At 36.8% G+C, this 22,791-nt stretch overlaps 1 protein-coding gene across 7 annotated transcripts in view; it reads left to right on the top strand.

Moving 5' to 3' along the window:
* INPP4B (inositol polyphosphate-4-phosphatase type II B) overlaps nucleotides 1-22,791 on the top strand; it is a 249,236-nt gene that overhangs the window by 33,332 nt on the left and 193,113 nt on the right. The gene's annotated exons all lie outside the window — the stretch shown is intronic.

The following is a 22,791-nucleotide window of genomic DNA, read 5'->3' as shown; positions in this document are numbered from 1 at the left end:
TTTCAGATTTAAATCTGGAATTTCTCTTCTGAGTGTACTGGCTTAACCAAAGCCAGTATTTCACTGCTTGACTGAGGTACTATCCTAATGTTCAAGATGGAATTTGAGACCCCAGTACATTTTTTGCTGTTGTTTTTTAACTAAATTTACTATGTAGTGTTTTCTGTTTTTTTTTTTTTTTCCTCTCCTTTATGCATGAGTACTTTGCTTTGATGTAAAGAACAGTTACATGTTTAGAATGAAGGGCCTCTTAAAAGAGGGTCTGACCCTGATGCATAATGAAAGTCTTGCAGAAGATGCTGAGTGCCCTCATTTGACTTTGGTTTGAACAGAATTTGAGACTGCCTATCCTCTGGAAGGAGTAAGCTCCAAGAGTGGAATTGCTCTTTTTTCTTACTTTCTATCTGGCATTATGAACCAGAACCAAGTACCTTCTGTACTTGGTTGACTGGTAACAGAATTAGGGAATAGTGTGAATCTTGGGATGCTTCCTGTTGTTTATGAAATTCTTTATAGTTGGCTCTTAAGATACTCCTGTTCCGTATGGGCCAGTAGTTGAATAGAAATGGTACTACTGTTACTGTTTTACTGATTGTTTATTATGTCTGAAAGATTTTCAATGTGATATAGTGGCTTATTTTAATATTATACTTACATGTTTACCTGTATATAATTTCAAAGGACTTTTTGCTTACAAAGGACTATTTAGCAGTGTGTGATGGATTTCTATATGTATGCAAACATGATACTGGTTTCTTTGGCTTGACCATCACATGGCTATATTCCTTTGAGTGGTAAAAAGACATACAAGTTTTACATAGTTGAAAGTAAAGTTCTGTCCATTATACCTCTATGTCACATCCTTCAGTGTGTTATTATTCTGCTGTAAAGAAACTATTTTTAGAAAAGAGTTTTGAGTTTGATCACTTTCTTACCCATCTTCTTTCAAGTGTTTGAATTTCACGGGAGCTTCTGGCATTTTGTAGAACAGTTTCAGGATGATTGACTATTTAGACAAAGTATGAGGAGATACAGTGGGTGCTCAGTTTAAAAATGTCACAAATTTCTAGACTCAGTACATAGGTAACTGGGTGATTAAAGGCCAATGACTTAAAATAAATCAAATTAAATGATGCAGCACTTGCTAGGGGGCTTACTTTCTAGGAGTTTATGGAATAGCCATTTTTAGAAGCTTCTACTGTTGGGAGCTTTAAAGGATTGTTTCTCCTACAAAGACAGATTTGTGTTGAATTTCAAGTTCCTACTCAGTAGAATACAGTTTGTAGCTATACTAAATAAAACTAAAGAAATTTGTGCTGTGGGAACAGATCGAAGTGTATTCTGTTTTTTCCTTATCTGATTCCAGAAAAGAGGGGTCCTGTCTGATGCAGATGTTTGCCATATGAAATCATAATTTGAATTTTGAACGTATACTTTGCCAGGATAATAAGCAATTGAAAATATCATTGTCATAACATTTAAATACCTTAATAGGCATAGCTGTTAGCTTTGTGCTTTTTAGTATTCAACAGAAACTTCTGTGAATTCAGGAAACGTAGTGTGTAAAATTGTGTCCAGAAGAGTGCTGTTGAAACTGTGCTCGTATTTTTGTTACTGGAACTTGACTTGGTTTCTTAAGGCTTGATGTGGAAGAAAAGTAACTGTTTTTGGAAGCTCATCTGAATGCTGAATAGCTAATTTCAGAAGTAACAGTTGTGAGGTGAAGGCTGATTTGCTGCTGTTCATTAATTGCTGTCAGAGGCACGTGCCTGTCTGCATACACAAATGCTTATAGCTTAATGACAGGCTTTCATTCTAGTTCAGATGTACATAAATTATACTACTTATATAAAAAGAATATTCACTACCAAATTAGGAAGGATGCCTCCTGACTTCTGGGTGCTGTAAATCTTTAGCAGCATGGTAGTACGTTTTTAGTTCAAGGGGAAAAAAAAATGTTTATTCTTTCACTTTATCATATATCAATGTTGTAGAATAACCTATTAGGCATGTTAAGGATATTTATTTTCCTCTGACTAGCAAAGTAATTGGTTATTTAGACTGAGTGGGCTAAGAAGTAGAGCTGAGCCAGGATCCAGAATCTACTTGTAATGAAATATTTTCCCTTGGACTTTCCTGTAGACTTAGGTTGTTGGCTTTGTTTATTTATTTGTTTGTTTATCCATAGAGTACTGACTTGAGTATAGTTGGCAAGGTTATGATAACAATGGGGCTTCAGCAGTGATATGCAGGAGAAATTCAGGGGGTCTGCAGTGGACCCGTTATGGAGAGGACCCATGCTCATGGACTGCAAGAAGGAATTACTTCAACCTGGAGCAGAAGAGTGTGAGGACAAGTCCATAGCAAAAGAACTGCTATGAACCATCCACAATCCCATTCTATTTCTCTCTGTGCTACTTAGAAGGTAGAGGAGTAGGGAATGAAGCAGTAAAGCTGAGCCTAGGGAAAAGGGGGTGAGGTACAGCGTTATACTTTTGTGTGTTTCTCACATTTTCTCTGTATTTTTAGTGGTAATAAATGAAATTTATTTTTCCTAAGTTGAGTCTGTTTTGACTGAGATGGTAATTGGCAAGTTCTTATTTTCATCTTGACCCACCTGCTTTTCAATTGTATTTTCTCCTTCTAGGTTTTTTGAGAAGAAGGAGTGAGAAAGTTAGCTGGGTGGGCATTAGGGAGCTGGCCAAAATCAATCCACTCCAGATGCCATGTGAGACCTGTATGTTCTTAATGTCTTTTTCTGTGAAGTCCTAAAACTATGAGTTTGCATGTGGAGGTTTTCTTTGTACTTCCAAAGAAGAGGCAGGTGTTTGCAGTTGTGTCCTCCCAAACTCAGACGTGTTACCTAAAGTCAGTAATTGTCAAACTGTGCTCCGTAAAGCTGTTGTGGGCAGTGTGACTGAGCTGCACAGCCTTACATGTAGTGGTGTTTTCTGGTGGAAGTTTGGCATTATGCTAATCTTGAAGCAATTCATACAGATCCTACTGCAAATTCTTGAGAATAGTATTGTTGTTGGGGGTTTTCAGATCAGCAGAGAGCTAGAACTAGAAAGCAATATGGCTTATATGTCTCATTGAAAATCTGTGCTGTGCTGTGGTTTTAGGTATGTATTTATATTTTAGACAGTTCCAGCCTGGGAGGGATGTTCTTCCAGATGTCATGTGAGTGGGAAACAGGAGGAAAGGTTGCTGGGTAATAATAGGTGTTAGTATGTATAATAAATACTGTGGTTTTATGTGGATTTTTTCATTGACATTGAGGGCTTCTGACTTCAAGTGTCTTTGAGGATTGTGGTATTAAGTAAAAAGCAGTATGTGTTTTTAACTGGAGATCAGAATTTGTAAGAATATTTTTATACATATGTTTTCAAGAACACTGCAATTTATTTCTTACTAAATGTCATACTATGTCATTTCCTTGTTCTTTTCTGTTAATAGGTCCTTCAGGATAATTGTGTTGTTTTTTCTAAGGCAGAAGCAAACATAACTATTCTCAATCTTTTTCAGTCCTGTTTAGTGCCCATCCCCCCCCCCCCCCAAAAAAAAAAAACAAACCAAAAACCAACAACACAAAAACAACTAAGAAAAGACGAAGTACTTACTAAACATGCATGAATTTGGAGTGACTGCTACTGAGATGAAAAAAAGAAACCAACCTAACCCATGTTATGTTTCAATTTCCCATATATTGATATTCCCAATTGGAGCACTTATACTTAGCTGGATTTGTAAATTACTTTGCAGTCTACACATAAAAAGATATACTAAAAAGTGCAATTATGTTTTTGCTTCTCAGTAATAGCTCCAGAGGGTCCATTTTGTTATAGTGCATAAACATTTTGACATTGCTACTTATATTTAAATATATATTTAGGAATGTAGAAATATTTTTTGATCAGTACTCTAGAGGATTATCTAGGAAAGTCCTTAATGTCTATTGGGTAAATCTTTCTTAGGCTCAAGTTGAGATTGTGTAGAATCAACCATTCCAGTCCATTAGTTTTGTTTGTCTGTGTACTGGCTCAATTAAGTCATGCTACTTTTTTAATATTTTGGACAGTTTTTGAGTGAAAGTTTGCCTTTTAAGACTTCTGCTATATTAATTTAGGGGAAAAAAAATCACATAGATGGAAAGAAGCTTAGTTATATGGAGGTCCATATTTAAAATAAAAGACATTAAAAGTGCTGGAAGTAACTTAAATTGGCCTTCGTCATACTTTACGTATATAATTGCAAATAGCTTTTTTCTCTGATATGAAAGATGTCATACAAGTTTGCTACTGCAACATTTATGTTGTAGTGAATCTATATGCTTATTTCCTAACCAAGGGTTTATACTGAAGAAATTGCAGATTTAACTTCACAGATGTAAACTGGAAGGCTACATAATATCTGAAAGCATTAAACAGTGCTGAATATTTTGAGACTGATCTAGTGATGAATTGCCTTTCCTTAAACTGAATGCATTGTTAGCCTTAAGATTTTGCAGACAAGAATAATAAGCAAATCTAAATGGCTGCACTGTCGATAATCACAGGCTTGCTTGCAATGTTTGCTTAACATAAATTACATTGTTACAGCATTTATCATAACTCTGATATATTATTAACAATTGGCAGAAAAGCTTCAAAGTATGTTTGTGTGTTGGCTCATAAGTCAGTAACCAAAGAACCATGTGCAGGATGGAAATAATAGAATAATGATATACTTCTGAGTTCCCGATGTGAACTGTATTGTAATGCAGCTGTGAAAACGTTACTCAAGTTTTCATGGCTTAGTATATTTAAGTTCTGCTATAAAAGTGTGGGATTGTATCAATGTATCTTTTCTGCATTCAGATAGGTATTAATGTGTTTCCAGCATTTCAGTATAGGCAAACAGCTTCAGTATTTTCCTTTCCCACTTGATATCTTTTAAATATTATTATTGAGTGAGATTGTATTATTTTTATTAAAGCTGTGCAGTCTTTTCTGTTTTGTTGGACTGTGGAGAGGTATGTGTGTGTATTTCTCTGTAATTTGGGATTCTATAAGTCAGTGATCTCTCCAGGGCATACTGAAATAAGTGTCTCTTCTGGCTAAGGATGTAATTCTTAGAAACCATTTTTCAGCAGTGGTTTCAATTTTCAAAAGCCTGCTCTGTATCAGTTGAAGTGTTAAGGTCTGAGCAGCCAGAATCAGTGTTGCTGTGCTGTATAGCTTTGCTTTGAGATAGGCTGTGATTACTGATGTGTATTTTGGTTAAATACTGCATGTATGATATTGGTTATGGCCATGTTTTGAAATGCTTGTAAGATTAGAAGCAGGTAAGTGAATTTATGACCATAATATAATATTCCTTCAGTAAGTTTCAGCTAAGTGTGTTATTGTTGTGCTGGTAGGACTTTGATTTATACTAAGAAATAGAAGATAACATAATTGTGTCATAGATCAGGAAGCTGCATCACCCCTTACGTGGCTTAAAAGCCTTTGTGTGTTTCAGGGTGTTTTCAGCCCTGTTTTCTGTGCATTTCTGCCTGTACTTAATTGAGAAGTGGCTTGTCACCATACAACTGGAATGAGGCTTTTGTATGTATATAAAAATGCTTACATATGTACTGAATTTAAATAGCAGGCAGAGTTCACTTAAGAACTCAGTTCTGGTTCAGCTGAGAGAAGGGATGTTTCCATGTAACTTGTGATATTCTATCTTAGTCAGATACTGCGTACCTGTAGTAAGGTAAGTAAAATAAGCTCTCTTTGAAAGGTATTGAAGGTATTGTTCAGGTCAGTGAGTTAACTTTTTATGGTTTAAGGTCCTTACTTGAGTAGGGCCTATTTTTAAATAGCCATTTGCAGGGCCCCTGATATCATACTGTGAAGGCACTTGGGAAAGTTTGTATGCCTTAACTAGAATAGTAGCTTTTATTTTTTTTCTGTATGTTTACTTTTCAAAGGCTTCTTAATGTTTTTAGCCATATTGGGTGAGAAAAATGTTATGCAGAGAACTCATGCTAGTTGAATGCTGTAAACTGACCTTTTAGTATAAATGGTAACAGTTGTGATGCCCTCGTTGCCATTTAAAGCATCGTGAAGCATGATGTAGATAATGCCACTATAGTGTCTGGAGGGAGGCAGCTGCTGTCTTCATGCTGCTCGTGAAGAGATAATGTAGGGATCACGAGGTTGTCTGGAAGAATTAGGGCAGAACAGCAAGTAGGCAAGCATAACACTGAGTTTTTCAATAGTTGTTGCTCTGGAGCTGTTGTAGTCCTTGTCCAGACCACCATGTATGTTAGCACTCCTGCAGACCACTGCATCCTAGTGGCCCCTGAACTCAAGGTCTCCTGAGATAGCAAGGGCTCTCTGAGCTTTATTACTGACAGTCTGTACAGCACTACTTGTGTGTGTGTGTGCTGGCTGTTGTTGCACTTTTCTTTCCAATAATACTCAAAAATGTAATTTATAACTATTGAGTTATGAGAATGATTATTTACTTCTATTTTTATTATAAATTATAAGGCTTTCCCTTCCTTACCCTCCCAGATTAATAAGATCTTGGCAAGCCTTACTGCCTTTTTAACCTTGATTCCCTCATTTATCTTGCTTCCTCTCCGTCCTGCCTACAGATACTACAGACTTACTGTCCAGGTACTAAAACCCTCCCTTCACCAGTGTCAGAGGCAGACCTTTCTAACCCATGCCTGCTTTGATAATTCCATTCATTTTCTAACTCATATCTTTTTTTCATTTCATGTTTCACTTATTCGTTAATCTCTTGTTTTTCCTCTATCTCTTTCATAGAATAAGCATGCTTTAATCCTTCCTGGCATGTGCATACCTGTCCTTGACTCACCTGTTACTCTCTTTAGTACCTGCAGTTTATTATTACTGTGCTTATGGTGACATCTATTGTGGTTCGATCTCAGCATCTCATGTTCTACTAATCTACTTAGAATGGTCTTTTCTCAGTGAGAGCAAGAGGTGACTCTTGCACTATCTGCAACTTCCAGTGCTAGCTCATTATCTGATTTCTGTCACTCCACTTTTTCTTGGTTGTTCTCAACTACTTTCTTCAACTTCATTTCCTTTGGGAATTTGTGAGTTGCTGTATCCAGAGTTGAAGGATATGTACTTAAAATTGCATATTCTTAAGTGCTAAATTGAATATGGATCTGCTTCAGTGCCAGTTTGCCCAAACTGTGCTTTCCTCTTGCCTTTCAGAGAGCTCTTCCTGTGCATTTAGCCATGAATTCAATTTCATTGTGAATCAAACAGCTGCTTAATCTTTCCTGTCAAGTTCTTCCTCCCATTGCTTTTGATGGCTGAAGCAAATATTACTTCCCTTCCTGCTATTTGTACCTCTGACTTTAGCATCACTTTCAGTGGGGATGTTTCTAAGCATTCATGTCTTGTCTATGTCTGTATTCTGCAGATTCATATTAAGATGGAACAATTTCTTTCTCACTCTCTGGTACCTAAAACTCTTAACTGAGTTCATTTTGCTCTGTGCTTTCAGTTACAGAAGTTCCTTCTCCTAATCTTAGGAAAGATAACATTTGGTCATATCAGTTAAAAGTCCTGCAAAAAATAACTTCACCGGCATTTTTGTTTTTTGTTGTTGTTTGTTGTTACTCTTTCCTTTGAGGTTAAATCTTGCATTGTGCTTTTTCTATTATATGTCAAGATTTTTCTTGATCTTCAGTACTTTACATGTTCTCCTTTTTAAGTCTAAATCTCAGTTGTCCAGCACATACTGTGCCCTCTTATAAACCTTTGCAATCAAGGAAATGCTAAAACAAGACTCTTAGTAAGATGAGTAATTTATTATCTTAATGCTTTGTCTTCAGGAATATTTGCTGGAGATTGACAGTGGTAGTGCCATTTTTATGGAATCATAAAATCTTTTGGGTTGGAAAGGACCTTTAAAGGTTATCTAGTCCAACACGCCTGCAGTGAACAGGGATGTCTACAACTAGATCTGGTTGCTCAGAGCAGTGTTGATGCTGGCCTTGAATGTCTCCAAGGATGGGGTGTCTGTCACCTCCCTGAGCAGCCTGTTCTGCTCCTGTGCTTCACTACACTCATCATAAGGACAGGTTTTCCTTATAACTAGTCTAAGTCTCTCCTGTGTTTGTTTGAAACCATTTCCTCTTGTCCAGTCACCAGAGACACTGCTGAAGAGGAGTCTGTCCCCTTCTTTCTTATAGCCTCCCTTTAGATATTGTGAAAGGCTGCTATCAGGATTCCCTGAAGCCTTCTCTTCTTCACACTGGACAGCCCTAGCTCTCTCAGCATATCTTTGCAGGGGGCTGTTCCATCCCTTGAGCCATTTTTGTGGCCCTCCTCTGGATGCACTCTAACAGGTCCATGTAACTCTTGTATTTAGCATTTTTTATACTCTTTGCTGCTTGTGTTTTTTGATATTGTCTTGTATGTCTGAGATGTTCTTTTAAATTGTCCTTAGCCTTGTTTCTTACTTTTGAACTAATGTCTGTCTCTGTCTGCACAGTAGATACTATCAGAGAGTACAGCGGTCCTTGATCTGAGATGTAAATGCTCTAGTGATATCTAATCATTTAATCTGAGGAAATCACTAGATTTGTGAGTGTTATCTGGTAGAATTACCTAGATGATTTTTAATAGCTTGTTCTCCATTATTTCTGTAGCAATGACTATGTTACAGTCAAATAATATTTGGAATTTCATGTGTTAGAATTACATAATTGGCAGTAATGAAATAGTAACCTTGTTTAGAACAGATAATTGTGTAGATAAATATATTTAACAACAAATTGTAGCATATCCCTCTACAGTTCTGTCTTGGTTCATTGACTCTTGATGTATCTGATGTTGTGGTGAACCATGTCATAGTTACTGAGGCATGGGGCTTGCTAATGTTGGGCAGGTTTGTGTTTGGCTGCCTGGGGCTGAATAGGTCTTAGCTTCTCGGGTAAGTTTGCAGGATCAGCTTTTATTAGCCGTTCTGTGTGACTTGGATGACAATTTTCATAATGCAAGCTACAGTTGTTAAAAAAAGACTCCTAACAGCTGTCTGGTTTTGGTAGGAGAAACCTGATGAGTATGTTATTGGAAACAAGAAAGGCTTTGAAACTGCAAATAGTGAGTGCACAGTACATAGCAGCCTCTGTCTGAGTAGGTGTTGCAACTAAAATAGTTCACAGTTCTTACCACATGAAAGATACTTAGGGAAGGAAAAAAGACAAAAAACATCGGTGGACTGGCTTACTATGCTAAGTGATGACTCTCCCTACAGAGCATGAATCCAATGTTTTTGTTTTCTGTTGTGAATTTCATGTTCTCCTATTGTTAGCACTGAATGTAAATAAAGAGCTGCTTGGTTCTGTTTCACTTAACAGGTTGCAGCTAAAGTGTTGGTGGGAAGATAAAGCTATACCAGTGATGGTAGTTGACTATTGCACTTCTGTGTTCATCAGAACTGAGATATTATTTCTAAGATGAAAATTTTGTGAAGTTGAAGGTAGATATTGAAATTACTTAGATTCTTTAGTGTTGTATGAATGGTAGTCAAAGAAACAATATCCCTTTCCCCTTTTTCTTTTAATTAAAAAAAGAAAATGCACCCCAAAACAATGGATTGAATGACACTTGTTCTCAAAGTCTGTAAGCCAAGAACCAGATGAGGATACTGTTGCTGAAGCACTCCTTCACTGAAGGGAGCCTGTTCCGGATATGAAATGTTGCTCATGATTATTTATTTTGCAGAACATATACCATAGCCTGGCTGCCAGTTTGTGCATGCTGCGCTTTTCCATTGAATCACTTTGTCTCATTTTTAGAACATAACCACTGCTGAAGTTACTGTGTACTTTGTTTATAAGCTGTCAATAGATGGCAGCAGCAATCTCTTGAAATAAGTTTTAGCTTACCAGCTAAGTGAACATCCTCCACTAAAGTTAACTAATTCTAAGAAAATGTACTCTACTAAACTAATTCACTGAGGGCAACAATTGCTTTTCTTTTTGCTTTAAAACAGAATTTTGAAGCTGTTTAGTAACCTTAGTTTAGACTTTGAGCAAGATTATGAGAGAAGTAAAGCCAGAGGTGCTTGAGTCATCTTGTGATTGATACCAGCCAGCCCAAGGAACTAGCTAGTAGATGCCCCTTACTTTTACTGTCAGACATGAGCTTCAAGTTTGTCAGTGCTTGCTGCATCATGTAACCATTAGTGAAGTTTGTATTTAGCAGAAGGGAGAAGAAAGCCATATGAATCTACCAGGATGCCAAAGTGTTGGTCTTAAAATAGCATCCTAAACTTTTAAAAAATTCTTTCAACTTCAATGTTTCTGTAGTTTGAGAGCAGCCTGACGTACACTTACCTACACTACTGAGCTGGGTTGAATTAAAAGCATGTGCTATGGCTGCTGAAAAACTGTCCAGACAACAGACCATCTTTCTCTTCTGTAACCAAGCTGCCTCTTCAGTGGGGATGCCACTTCAGTAGGGATGAGAGGCCATTTGTTTTGGTATCAGCACAAGGATGAATGTGGAAAGGTCAAGATCCAGGTCACATCACAGCCAAAAGTTCTGGGATAGTGGCACAGAGGGGAAAGAAAGAGGAGGTCAGCTAAACAGCAGAGCATAGCCATGCTTCCAGAGGCTCCTGAAGTGAGGATCTCCATCAGTATCTTTACTAACCACAACTATTTCTTTTTTTGTTTTATTTCCTGAATGATGGTTGCTAATATTAAGTCTTAACATCATAAAAGTGGTTTTGTATTTTCCAAATATGTGCAGTTTTTTACCAGCGTTGAGCTTTATTTAGTATTTTTTCACTTGTTTGATGAAGCTGGTGAGATCCTGCAAATCTGTCTTCAGTTTTAGGTTTGCGTCTCTTCTGTTGCTTTAGCAAATGTTACCATCTTACTATATACATCCTTATTCCTGGACATCTGTTAATGTACTTCCTTAATCTCATGTACCTTGTATTTGTTCTCTGCTTCCTCAAGTTCTCAGACTTCATATCATCTTTACTATTTGAAAAGTCTGCTTGATATTGGATGTATTTGTAGACTTTTGCCAATGACCTTTTCCTTAGAGGAGTATTTGTAAAGAATAAGACAGATGTGGAACACAAGCTCACGAAGCATAAAATGGATATCTATGTGCTGTTTCAGAAGCGTATAAAAGCTTTCCTAAATATAAGAACATTCTGAAATATTCCCATGGGAGAAGATAAGCCTTAGCAGTGCTGGCAGTGCTTGCTTTTTATCACAGCATAACACACTGGTGCTAATGGATCATTTCTTCAGAGGATGACAATTAATTCTATTTCTGCTAAGTGCATTGCAGATACTACCATAGCGTGGTGCCTGAATGACAAGCCCATCTCCTACCAATATCAGGTGACTTTATTTCTTTGGAGTGGGGATTATGGGATGCAGTGCTACTGCTCTGTTGAGCAGATACGGGTAATTATGAAGAATCTGCATCTGTTCACTGCCTCCTTTTTTGCAGGGGTTGTTTTGATGATCGTGGCTTGTTGTGTCACAAAGGTGAGTTGAAAGTAGACCAATTTGTTTGTCCCTTTAAAAAGACAAAGAAAACAAATGAAAACATTCTCTGAAAATAGCAACACTAGTGTCATTTCAAAATCAGTACGTGGAACTGTTTTTAGCTGACCCAGTCTTAGATTTTTATGGATATCTTCCAAATGCACAGGAAGGTTAAATAAACAACCTCAAATGCTAATGGGACATTTTGAGGATTAATTTTAATGCAATCCAAGGGCACTACAGGGGAGTACAGTAAGAGACCAACGTGTTTGGTATTTTAGAGGAATAAACGCAGTATGCAATTGGCTTTTACTAATTAGACTTTCTGTGAGGAGCAAGACCATTTTATCAATTGCTTGGTACTTAGGCTGCATTTTATTAATGCTTTGATAGATTTTACTCTGCTCAACCTTATTTTAATAACCATGCATGGCTTTCCCAACCAACTCCAAAGTTTATTACCAAGTTGATGAGGTTTTTGTTTTGTTTTTCTTTTTAAGTGAAAATGACTGAAGAAGGGATTAAAAAGCAGAGGAGGAAGCATTAGGATGGCGTAAGTTTTTCTGTGTGTATGCTTCCTTTTTTACATTCATCAGCCTTGTCTTTTTTTTCTTTTGGGAAATGCTAAATGGACTTTAAGGAGTTAGGAGGCATGTCTGAAATGCTGGACCGGTGGCTGCTACTAGAAGCCAAATGATCACTTGGAATATTTCAGAGTTCTGTGTGTTACTCTTCAATGAATAAACATGAGAAATCCTATCAGGTTTATGGAAGCACCTCTGTGTTCTTGAAGCATTTTCTACTAGCCATTCTTTTTTTTATCCAGTGTGCAGTTTTGTAGATGGAGGGAAAGTCTGCCTTGAAAATACCAATTGGTCCTGCAGATCTCTGTGAACGCTTCTAAGACTCATATATTATTTGTATGGCCTTAAGGGATTGGTACTTGCTGTATCTTGTCTTGGAATCTTTCCATTTGCAGTCACTGGTAGTCACAGTACAGTTGCATTAAAAAGGCAGGATCTGAGGTCTTCTGGTGCTGGTTATTTGTTAATTTGCAGATGAAAAACAATCTCCATTCTGTATGTATTGCTGAGGTATTTTTAAGATTGAGAAATGTGTTTACAAACAGAATTCCTGTGGTGATAAAATAATTAACACTTGAACAAACATGATTAAATCTTAGGTGTTGGTCCAGCCTAAACAAAAAAAGTTTTGGGTTGAAGGAAAAAGTGTGGTTTTACATGTGTTAATGCTAAATTTAAAGAATGATTTGATATGTTTGATAACCCACATTGAGGAAGCTGTGTGAGAATTAAATTTGTGGCAACAAAACATTCCCATCCTGTGACCTTCTGTCCAGGCTGCAACCCGTAGGCATGTTTCTGAGCTGTGTAATATAAATATAGCTAAGAGGCTTATTGGCAGCTTAGGCCTTCAGCTCACAAGTGCTCACCCGAGCACAGTTTGGGTGCATGGTGCTTGGTGTTCTTGGTGTGACAGGCCCAGTACATCATGGAGAAGGCACCATGGGATAAGTCATAGGCTATTAATAAGAATCAGGGGGTTTAAATACCACTGAAGTCTGACCTTTGCAAGGAAGCTTGATAGCCTCTGCTAGAAAATTTATTCAGTCTGTGGCCGAGGGAGAAGGAATATATTTTTTCTTTGCTTTTGTTTGGCATGTTGCTTAGATCTGAAATAAAAATTATTTTTGTTAAACTATTCTCTACAGAGAAGGAGGGATTATTCTCAGGAAAGGCAATACAAATAAGTACACTAAGTTTTATCTGCCAGATTTCAGACCAGGAAGGAAATGCAGCTTCTCACCTTATCTTGCTCATAACAAATAAAGCTTTTGAAGCTTTTATTCATTTCTCTAAACCACAAGTAGTGGATCTAAAATTATTGAACAGAGTCCAGTGACTTTAAAATGTCACCAAACGTAATTCAATAATGTCACAGGTGCAAAAATAAAATTCTTGCTAGAAAGTTCTGTATTACTCATCCTCGTATGTTAGAGGAAAAATGAAGACAGCTATCTGTCCTCTTTCCTCTGAGAAAAGTTGTGTCAGTAGGACTTCCCAGTTGTTCTGGAGTCTCTGAAGAGAGGTAAGAGTAAAACACTTGGTTAAGGCTTTTGCCTTTTGGATTCTGTAGAGATTCAGGTCATTGCCTCCAGCCAACAAGACAGTCTGCGTTAGCTGACCATGACTCTGCACTGTAGTATACAGCAAGCCAAGTGGTTGAGCAAAAATTTCATACTTAGCTGTGCTTTAATTTGCTAGCCGGTTTACTTTGGCAGGTCCGGTCCATGCTGTAGGCTCCCCTGGTTGGAGCTCTTGGACTGATCCAGTCTGGGCAGCACTGCTTGTGCTTTTACCTTACTTAACAGACTTCCATTGTAAGTTTTACCTTGGTGCTTATGTATACTTCACACACTCATAAACCCCTTAATAACTGATTTTACTTAGAATTAAATTTGAAGATACTGCTACTGTTCCTTGGCTTTTTCAAAAATAATTATCTACTGATATTTTTTGTGCAACTGTTCAGATCTACTGTAGCTAATGCAATTAACTGTTTCTTTCCTATTATAAAGATTTTTTTCCATCCTAGTTGAGAAAAGTTGGGAAAAATGTCACTGAGGCATTATTTGTGTCTCACCCATATTTCCCTTGTTGTCGTACAGGTAGATGCCAACCTGTTGGTTTACTTCAGACTATTATATATGCTTATTGGCTGGTGAACTTACAAAAGATTGCATGAAATAACTCAAAAAGACAGGGATTGGTGTTCCACAACTTATACAGCTTGGCTGCATTTTGAATTCAGAAAAGCTTTCAGGGCATGGCAACAGCCACACTGTGTTTATGCTCTGGAGGTCTGCTCTAGTTTCAGCCACTCTAATTCTGTTCCACTGGTTTGTCATTTCTTTCCTTACTGATAGTTTTATTTTATAGACTTCTTTTTCAAGTTTTTTTATTTTTTTATTTTATTTTATTTTTTTTGTACTGGCGTTTTAAGTAAGCTCACACCTGAGAGACATTCTGAATTATTTGGTTGGCAGCATTAGGGATCTCTTATTGAATAATGCGTCCTTGTTCTTCCTGTAGAGCAGCTTGGAGAAAATGGAAACTTTCATTATAGAGATCCTGATTATTCTGTTTTCTCTCCCCTGCCTACCCCAATATCTGGAGTAGATGTAAATATATTTTATCTAAATCTGCAAACAGACTGTGTGAGAAATGTCTTCAAATTCTTTCTGTTTGATGCTGAAACAAAGTTGTAAATGTCTGAACTACCAGTGCTAACAATTTTATCTCCTCCAAAACTTGGTTAGCTGTTTGTTTTGTTTTTTCCAGCTGTCGCTTTTAAATAACAGGGAATCTAAGTCTTCTTTGCAGACATATAATCTAATTTGAATGTTTTCAATCTAATTCTACAGTATTCTACAGATAAATGCTCTATTTGTTGAATGAAGCTTTATTTTAATTCTCATGCGAATGAGGTTTTGAGTGCATAATCTAATTCATACAAATTAGATAAATTGAGGATGAGATTGAACTGTAATTAATTTGTTACTTGATTTCATAATTGCATTGCTTACTCACTTTTTAATTACATGCTTTGTTCTCCACATTCCTTTTAGAAGGTCTTTGTCTATGAGTTTGATGCTTCAAAGTTGAAGGAATCTGTTGAATCTTATTCCTGAAACAGACATTTGTTGTGGTACATCCTAAACAATGCTTCCTGCTAAGTAGAAAAATGTAACCCAAAAACAGGGTCTTGTGTTCTATGGAGCAATGTGATCATGCATAAACATTGCAGGGTAAAATAAGTTGTCATCAGAAATGATATTCTGTATTCTAGAAGTTCTGATCAACAATACATGAGCCAGACTTCCATGACCTTTTGGTAGCTGCTCTCTGGTCATTACTTCATCTCCCCGTGCTTGTTATTAGTCAAGATTCTGTAAATCTTGTAAAAGGTACATGGTCTCATGTGTCTTTGTCTCCCTGCTTTGTGAAAGAAGTCATGTACTGAATTCTGCTTTTCCCTTTAAGGTCATTTTTCCTCCCTTCATACTTCCTGCTTGTCAGTAAGCAGTTCCCATGCCCCAGAGAGATTTTTAGTGGTATTAAAATGCATATCTACCTAATTCTCGAGTGTTGCCTTCTTGGATTGTCCTAAAGGCACATGCTGAAACCTGCCAGCAACATCAAAATACCCTTTGATTGATGACATCTCACAATGTCAGGTATCCCAAAACTTCCTACACATATTTTCATTTCTGTAGGAAAATTCCAGTTATTGCCTTCTCCTTTCAAAGTGTGTTAAAGAAAACCAAAAAACAAGAAACACACTCCTTCTCCTTTCTTTCAAGTCATGAAGGAGTTCCGAAGCGGTAAATAGTCTATATACTACTTTAAAAGGGATATATATTTTCCTATCCAAAGTGAACAAGAGACCACTGAATGAAGCCAGTTCTTGCCTATTAAGAAACATAGTTGTAGCATGTAAAATAGGGAAATGGAATATTTGAAGATGCAGCTGCTTTCATTTTATGATCTCTTGTCCTTTGTTATGCCTTTCAGAATTAGAAAAGGCACTTTTAGTTGTGAATCAGAAAATAACGTCAAAGGAAAAAATGTTGCTTTTGGCAGTGGTTTAAAGTAAATTAAACTTGAGAAATGTTCAGAGTCAGGTGTTCCCATTTCGATCCATTTTCTTCCGTTAATATATCCCTGGCATTCTGTGTTGTAAATGACCTTTTTCATTTCAGATTAAAATAAATGCATGTTAGTGAAATGAAGCTGCTGCTTTTTCTATTTCCAGACCAGAAATAAGAAATATTTTTCTAGTCCAAGTAAGCAGTAAGCAAACATCGAGAGATAAGAAAGGCACAGAGTTATTTAGCGACTGAAGGCCATCGTGGAACCCGAGTATGCATGTAACCACTAACAGGAGGTTACTCTGTTTCTCTCCAGATTGGCTGATTGTAACAAAACCTTAACCTGGTTAGCTCTGCTGAAGTGTAGCTTAGCAGCTCTTACTAATAGAAGAGGATGTAAGTAAACAGCTTTCTAACACAGCAGTGTAGGAACTGAGCAGTCTGGTGGCCATCTTGGTGCACAGGTGCTTGCAACTGCACAGATGTGTGTTAGAAATTGGCTGGCCAAGACAGATTCTCAAGTGACATTTTCTTGTGCCTGCAAAGCAATGTGAGATGGGACTCAGTGTTAAAAAAGAAATTGGTATTAAAAAATGTTTTATTTTAGGTAGCTGTTGCCAAGCCCTGAGTGCTGGCTGCATCAGTTGAATATCAACAGTTCACATTTCCTCGATGAGAATTTCCAGAATACAGAATATTAGACAGTCTACTGGCATTTATTTTTTTTTTACCAGGTAGGGTTATTCTGTCTCTGCTTGAGACAATGGCCCTGAATTGCCTGAAATTTCTCTGAAGTAAATCTGGATTTATTTAACTATTTGCTTTGTTTCAAGTAAATTAAAATGTGTTAATAAGCAGGTCTTCCTTCTCTACATTTTCTCCATTCCTCTTCCTTTCTTAGTCTTAGTTTATATTTAGAAGTCCAATGTGCAGGCATCTTAGACTTTTGTGATGCAGATCCCTCAGGTTCTTGGTTTTGTTGACACCACTGGTTTCCTTAACTATCTGCTTCTCTCTTACTCTGGAGCCTTGAACAAAAGTGTTGTACTCTACTAGATCTTGTACAGGTGAGGGGTTGAAAGAGGAGCAAGTGATGAGGGTGTGGAATAAGAATTATTTGCTTCTTTCTTACTCTTTTACTCAGTTGTGATAGAGGCTGTCTGACCTCCAGCGTTCTACTTGGAGGAGAGTTTGAGTATAATCTAGTCATGGAAATTGACTTTTTTTCTTTAAAATGTGTCAGTTTAATTATTTTAAGTTCCCTTTGACAGAACTGCAGCATGTGCTGCAGAACAGAAACCTCCATGAAGTGTCTTGAGCTTCTTCAGGCTCTCAGTGAGAGTAGAGAGTGATATATCCTTCCAATACAATAATCTATCTAAGATTTTTATTACTCTGATTTTATTACTCTAGTAGTCAGGAGACCTATAAAAGCTGACCAGGAGTGGTACTTCCCCATAATCGGTAAAAACACTTTATATACAGAGGATGGATAAAGTAAGGTTCAGAAGTCTATAAGCTTACTAGGAATTTTTTCCGCAGTAATTGAATATTCTTTTGAGAAGTGGATTTTGGTCTGCTTCAGAAAGGGCCGGACTTTTCCAAACTAAACAGCAATAGCGTTAGTGATAGTTCTCCAAAATGCAAGACTGAGTGGGAGCCAGGTTCAGCAAACATAGCCAGTGAACTTCATAATGTTTTATGGTGCCACAAATAGCATTCCCTCATGTTGATACTGATGACAGCCTCATGTGCTTTTGGTTTTGTTTGTTTTTTTTTTTAACATTAGATTTTTTGTTGGAGATGTGTCTTAATGTCTCAGCAAAGCCAAAATGAATGACATACAGGAATAGTCTGGGGAGTCTTAAGATTCATTTACCACTCAGTTATTGTGCACCTGATTGCTTGCCTTGTGGTTTAAGATGAAAGCTTTGTTGTACAGTCCATTTTACTCCATTAGTTGAATTTCCATATGAAAGAAAACCTACTGGTTTAATTTAATGACTTGATGTCAGCAATATATCATGTTCTACTTTTTCTGCACTTTGTCTACCACTAATAACTGAGGGAGCCTCCTGTCTCTTAAATACTGACTTCTCTTTGGGATCAGTTAATCTTTTCTAAGGAAATACTGCAATGAGTTAGGTCTGGTTTGATGGCCGGTTTGTACTTTTGGTACTATTTAAATCCTGCAGTCCAAAATTTGATGATATCAGACTGCTGCGGTTAATGCTTCATTGTATTTATTGTAGCATTCATTCAGGTGGCTCCTTCTTGCACATGAATGAACTTTAAAGGTTATATGCACTTTACAGGGTTGTCACATGGCAATATATGCAGAGTAGGACTGACAGGGTCCCCTCTTCAGATGTGGGGTCTCTTGTTTCTTGAGCACTTCAAATTGTTTTTTCTACCTTGGTATAGCAATTAGCTACTTCCTTAGGCTTCCTTTGTCTCTGTTTTTGTCTTGTCTTATTGTCCATCTTCTCATTTATTTATTTTTTTTCACTTCCATTGTATCATCCTTTTCTGGATTAGCAATGTTCTCTTTTCACACTGACTTATTTTTCATGTATTCTATATTTCATATCGTATATAGTTGCAGTATTACTGGATATATCGTTGTTTTTTTTTTTTTAAGCAGCCATTAAACTTGACATAAGTGTTTGTGACTCTTACTATTGTGTTTTATAATAATTATCCCTAACTATTAATCAAGGCAAAGAATAGCAACTAATTTAATGAACTAATTCTTTACCACAGGATAATTACTTACTTTGTGAGTAATATTTTAAGTAGATTGCAAATGATGTTGTAAGAATACAAAACATTCAAATGGTTCGGTTAATAAACTGCCATTGCTTTTCCATTTTCTGGTTTAACATCCATTTAACCTTTTGAGCCTAATTATTTTTCAGTAAACTGGCTAAATCAGTAGCCTGCCTTATATTACCAATCAATTTTTCACCTCTGAAGTAGAGCATTTTTTAATACTTGTAAATGTAATTATCTTGGGCTGTAGTTGCAAGACTTCTGCGGTTTCTCTTACTGCAGAAAGAATATAAATTTGTTGCGTGTAGTTCTAACATCACTGGCAATAAGCTCAGTACTAGATCTTGCTGTGAGTTAAATTGACTTCCAGGCTACAAGTTTCCTGTAGTTCAAATACAGAATATAGATGTAAATCTGCACTTAATTGCTGAAATGCTGATAGACTTGAAATTTAGTAAACTTCCCAGTTTCATTTTTAATGAAGGAAACTTGTTTTTCAAAAATGTAAAGCTGTTGCTATTTCAATACAAATTACTACACTTTGTTATATTTCTGCTCATGCTATCTACAAAATCAAGGACGCCAAAGCTTCCTTCAGAGAAGAGGGCTATAGAGAGAAAGTGTGCATGGTACAGACTTACTGTTCATTTAGTTCCAAAATTAAAAGTTTGAGAAATGTAATCTGAAAGATATTTGCAGACCAAGACAGGCAATGCTGGGCAAGAATTGTTTGGCTATTGCTATCTGGGGAAAAGTTAAATATTTTCTTTGAGGCCTTCCCTTGAGTCCATGGCATGGGAAGCTAAGCTGAATGTGCACAGGGCAGATGGGAGAAGGTCTTGGCCTCAGCAGCCCTCTTCAGGCTCCCTCTGGAGACTAAAGCTGTTCTTCCTGTACTGGGAAGCACATAGAACACCACTCTCATGGTTATATGAAAAGCCCATGCTTCCTGTCTTTCAGAGATTATGCTGAGAATAACTTGTTCTCTCCAGTGTTTGTACATTTGCTAAAATGTAGTTTTTCTTGTCTTCATCAGTTCTTTTTAAGTGCTTCATGAAGGAAATAAACAAGTCTTCAGCTAAATGTTAGAACTGGTATGATGCTGATCACCTACAACGTGGATTCATGTCAGAGAAACTTAGTGAAATACAACAAACAAAAACCCAACAATTAAAAAAACCCTCTAAACCAGTGAAAACTGGTCACAAAAATAAGAACTTGAATAGTAAATGTATCTGTTTTAGGAGCTTTTGTGCTCTGAAGAGTATGAATGTATAAGATGTGATTAAAAGGAAAGATAAGTCATGGGGTTCCAGGACCACATTGTTTATGTTGGGCTGTGGCAGACAGCATGTAAGTAGCCTCCTGAAGTTAGGTAGGTAACAACTAAGACTTCCACTGCCAAGCTGTTTGTTGCAATAGTAACTCCAGAGCAAAACAAATAAACCAAAAAAGCCCCCATTTCCCCTTTAAAATTCTGATCAGAGAAATTGTGTACAAACTCAATGAATGGAAAAATGCATTTGCATGCATTTGTAAGCCAGTTTCCCTCGCTGTTTGTTGTGGGGAATTTATAAAATACTGACTTGGACCATCTAAGGCAAAAGTATTTGTTGTTCACAATATGGAACAATTGGCAATAAATTTCACTAATCGTTTGGAAGTCTTTCTTCAAACTGTTTCAACTGATGTTAGTTTATTGTTGCAGAATTTGATGTACCAAGTGATTTGGGAATGTGCTGTGGGATGCAAAATTCATATTCTAATCTGTCCGCGTAGATGTTTGTTACATATGACTGTTACTGATAAACAAAAGCAAATGAGCCATCTTTGATCATTAAGATGCAGTTTACTAATTTAGAATATTCTATATGAAAAAACAGTGGTGAAAATTTCAAGCAAGAGGATGACTGCTGCATTGTCAGTAGCAGTTAGTACGGTTACTGTAAAACATCACGTTTAACACAAATACATTGTTATGACAGCTTGGTTTGTTCTTGAAGGTCAACTGCTATTCCAGGTGAAAATTACTTGCTCATTCAGGTGACACTGTTACTACTAATAATATTTTAAACCTATAGTTTTATGTAATTTTTTTATGGATTCTAACAATTTTCTAACACCTCATACTCTGTTAATTTTGCTTTTCATTTGGCTGTTTTCTAGACTTATCAATGGTGGAGTGATGCTCTATCATGTTATTTTAAGCACCACTGTGCAAAAAGCTTAAAAGCTCAAAAAGGGTCCTAGAGACAGAAAGACAAGTGAACCTTTGCTGATTTTAAATCAGGTCAGCTTGACTTCAGCCAGCAGATCTACATCTGTTAATGCCATGTGAGGCTCTGGAATAGTAGGTAAGGGTCACTGATGCTGTAACTGTAAGATGTCAGGTCTTCAGATATTGATAAGAAACTGTGTCAGCTCTCTCTCTCATTTTATTTTGTAATCTGTGGACATCTTCCCCATCTCTCTTACTTGAGACTTGTCATTTATACATGTTTTGAATACAGAAGTTGTACAAGAGAAAAGACAAAAATAAATAAATCTGTGGAGGTGGGTAATGGTGGCAGTTTTTGTTGTCCTTGTGGACTTTTTAAACTCAGTCTCAGCATTTGGTAGGTATATGTTTTGTGCAGTGAAGGTAGTTTTCCTCTTACTTGCAATATCCTTAGACTCACGAGTAAATGAAACTACCCTTACAGTTAGCACAGCCTCCGTTCTGCTCTGTGTTGCACCTGCTAACTTATAGCCCCAAATGGCCATTCTAAATGTACCTTGTCTTTGGGCTGTTGTTTTGCAGAGGGTTTGTATGCCATCATCTGCAAGTCAGCAGGATCTAGAAATTGAAGACAATGGAAAATCACTAGATATCTAATTAAACCAACTTAACATATTGTACTTCTTCCTATACTCAAATGAATGTAGGTTTAGCCTGTTCAGGAACTGGATTTTGTAAATGGAAAGATCCATTCCACATATCCCATTAACCTTAAAAAAAAAAAAAAAAAAAAAAGCCAAATCTTTTTTTTTTCCCATGAAAATTAATCATTTTCTTTAGACAGATCATTCTTTTTAATTCAGAAGGTGATCTGAGTATATACTACTCTGGATCAGGTTATGCCACAAGTAACACGTGAAATTTGTGCTCTAGGCAGCATGCTGATTGCATTAGAAAGACAATCATTATATTGGCTCTAAGTGATTTGAGCTTATTTTGCCTTGATCAGCTAGTGCAGGAGGTTTGGCAAGCACGAAAAAGGCTGCTTTTCCTTTATGTGTGAAGTGGTTGCATGTGAAAATAATTTCAGTGACATTTCAGTGTCTTGGTTTTTACAAGTCAGATATTTGATTTTTTTTTTTTGGTATATGTGCAAGTGCATGTTTGTGTGTACCACTAAGGCAGTGAGTGATAGAAAGGATGTACGGCTGGACACTTTGAGAGAGCATCACTAACCAAACAAACATATCTTAAATGACCGTAAATGATACTGCTATAGGAGAACAGTGCTTAGTTCACTATCTCTAGCATAATGGTGTTTCTACTCTTCTCCCTTGGTGTATACAAGAAGTGCCACAGAGTTCCTCACTTGGGTGTTTTATCTTTGAGCAACAGAATGGGCATCTTGAAGGGAAGCTGCAAAGCATGCAAAACCCAGCATGTGTCTTATCCTATGTCAGGTGATATTCTAATGTTTTAAAAAACATATACTAAAAAGTATTTCACTGCTTTTTTTTTTTGTTTCCAAGTTCATAAATAGCCTAAAATCACCTAATTAAGGTCAAGGATGTTAACATATGCTACAAGCTGCAAGCT

This window comes from Coturnix japonica, chromosome 4, assembly GCF_001577835.2.
Source record: "Coturnix japonica isolate 7356 chromosome 4, Coturnix japonica 2.1, whole genome shotgun sequence".
NCBI classification, from domain to species: Eukaryota; Metazoa; Chordata; class Aves; order Galliformes; family Phasianidae; genus Coturnix; species Coturnix japonica.
The sequence above is the reverse complement of the archived record's forward strand: the minus strand, read 5'-3'. Positions and strand labels throughout refer to the sequence as shown.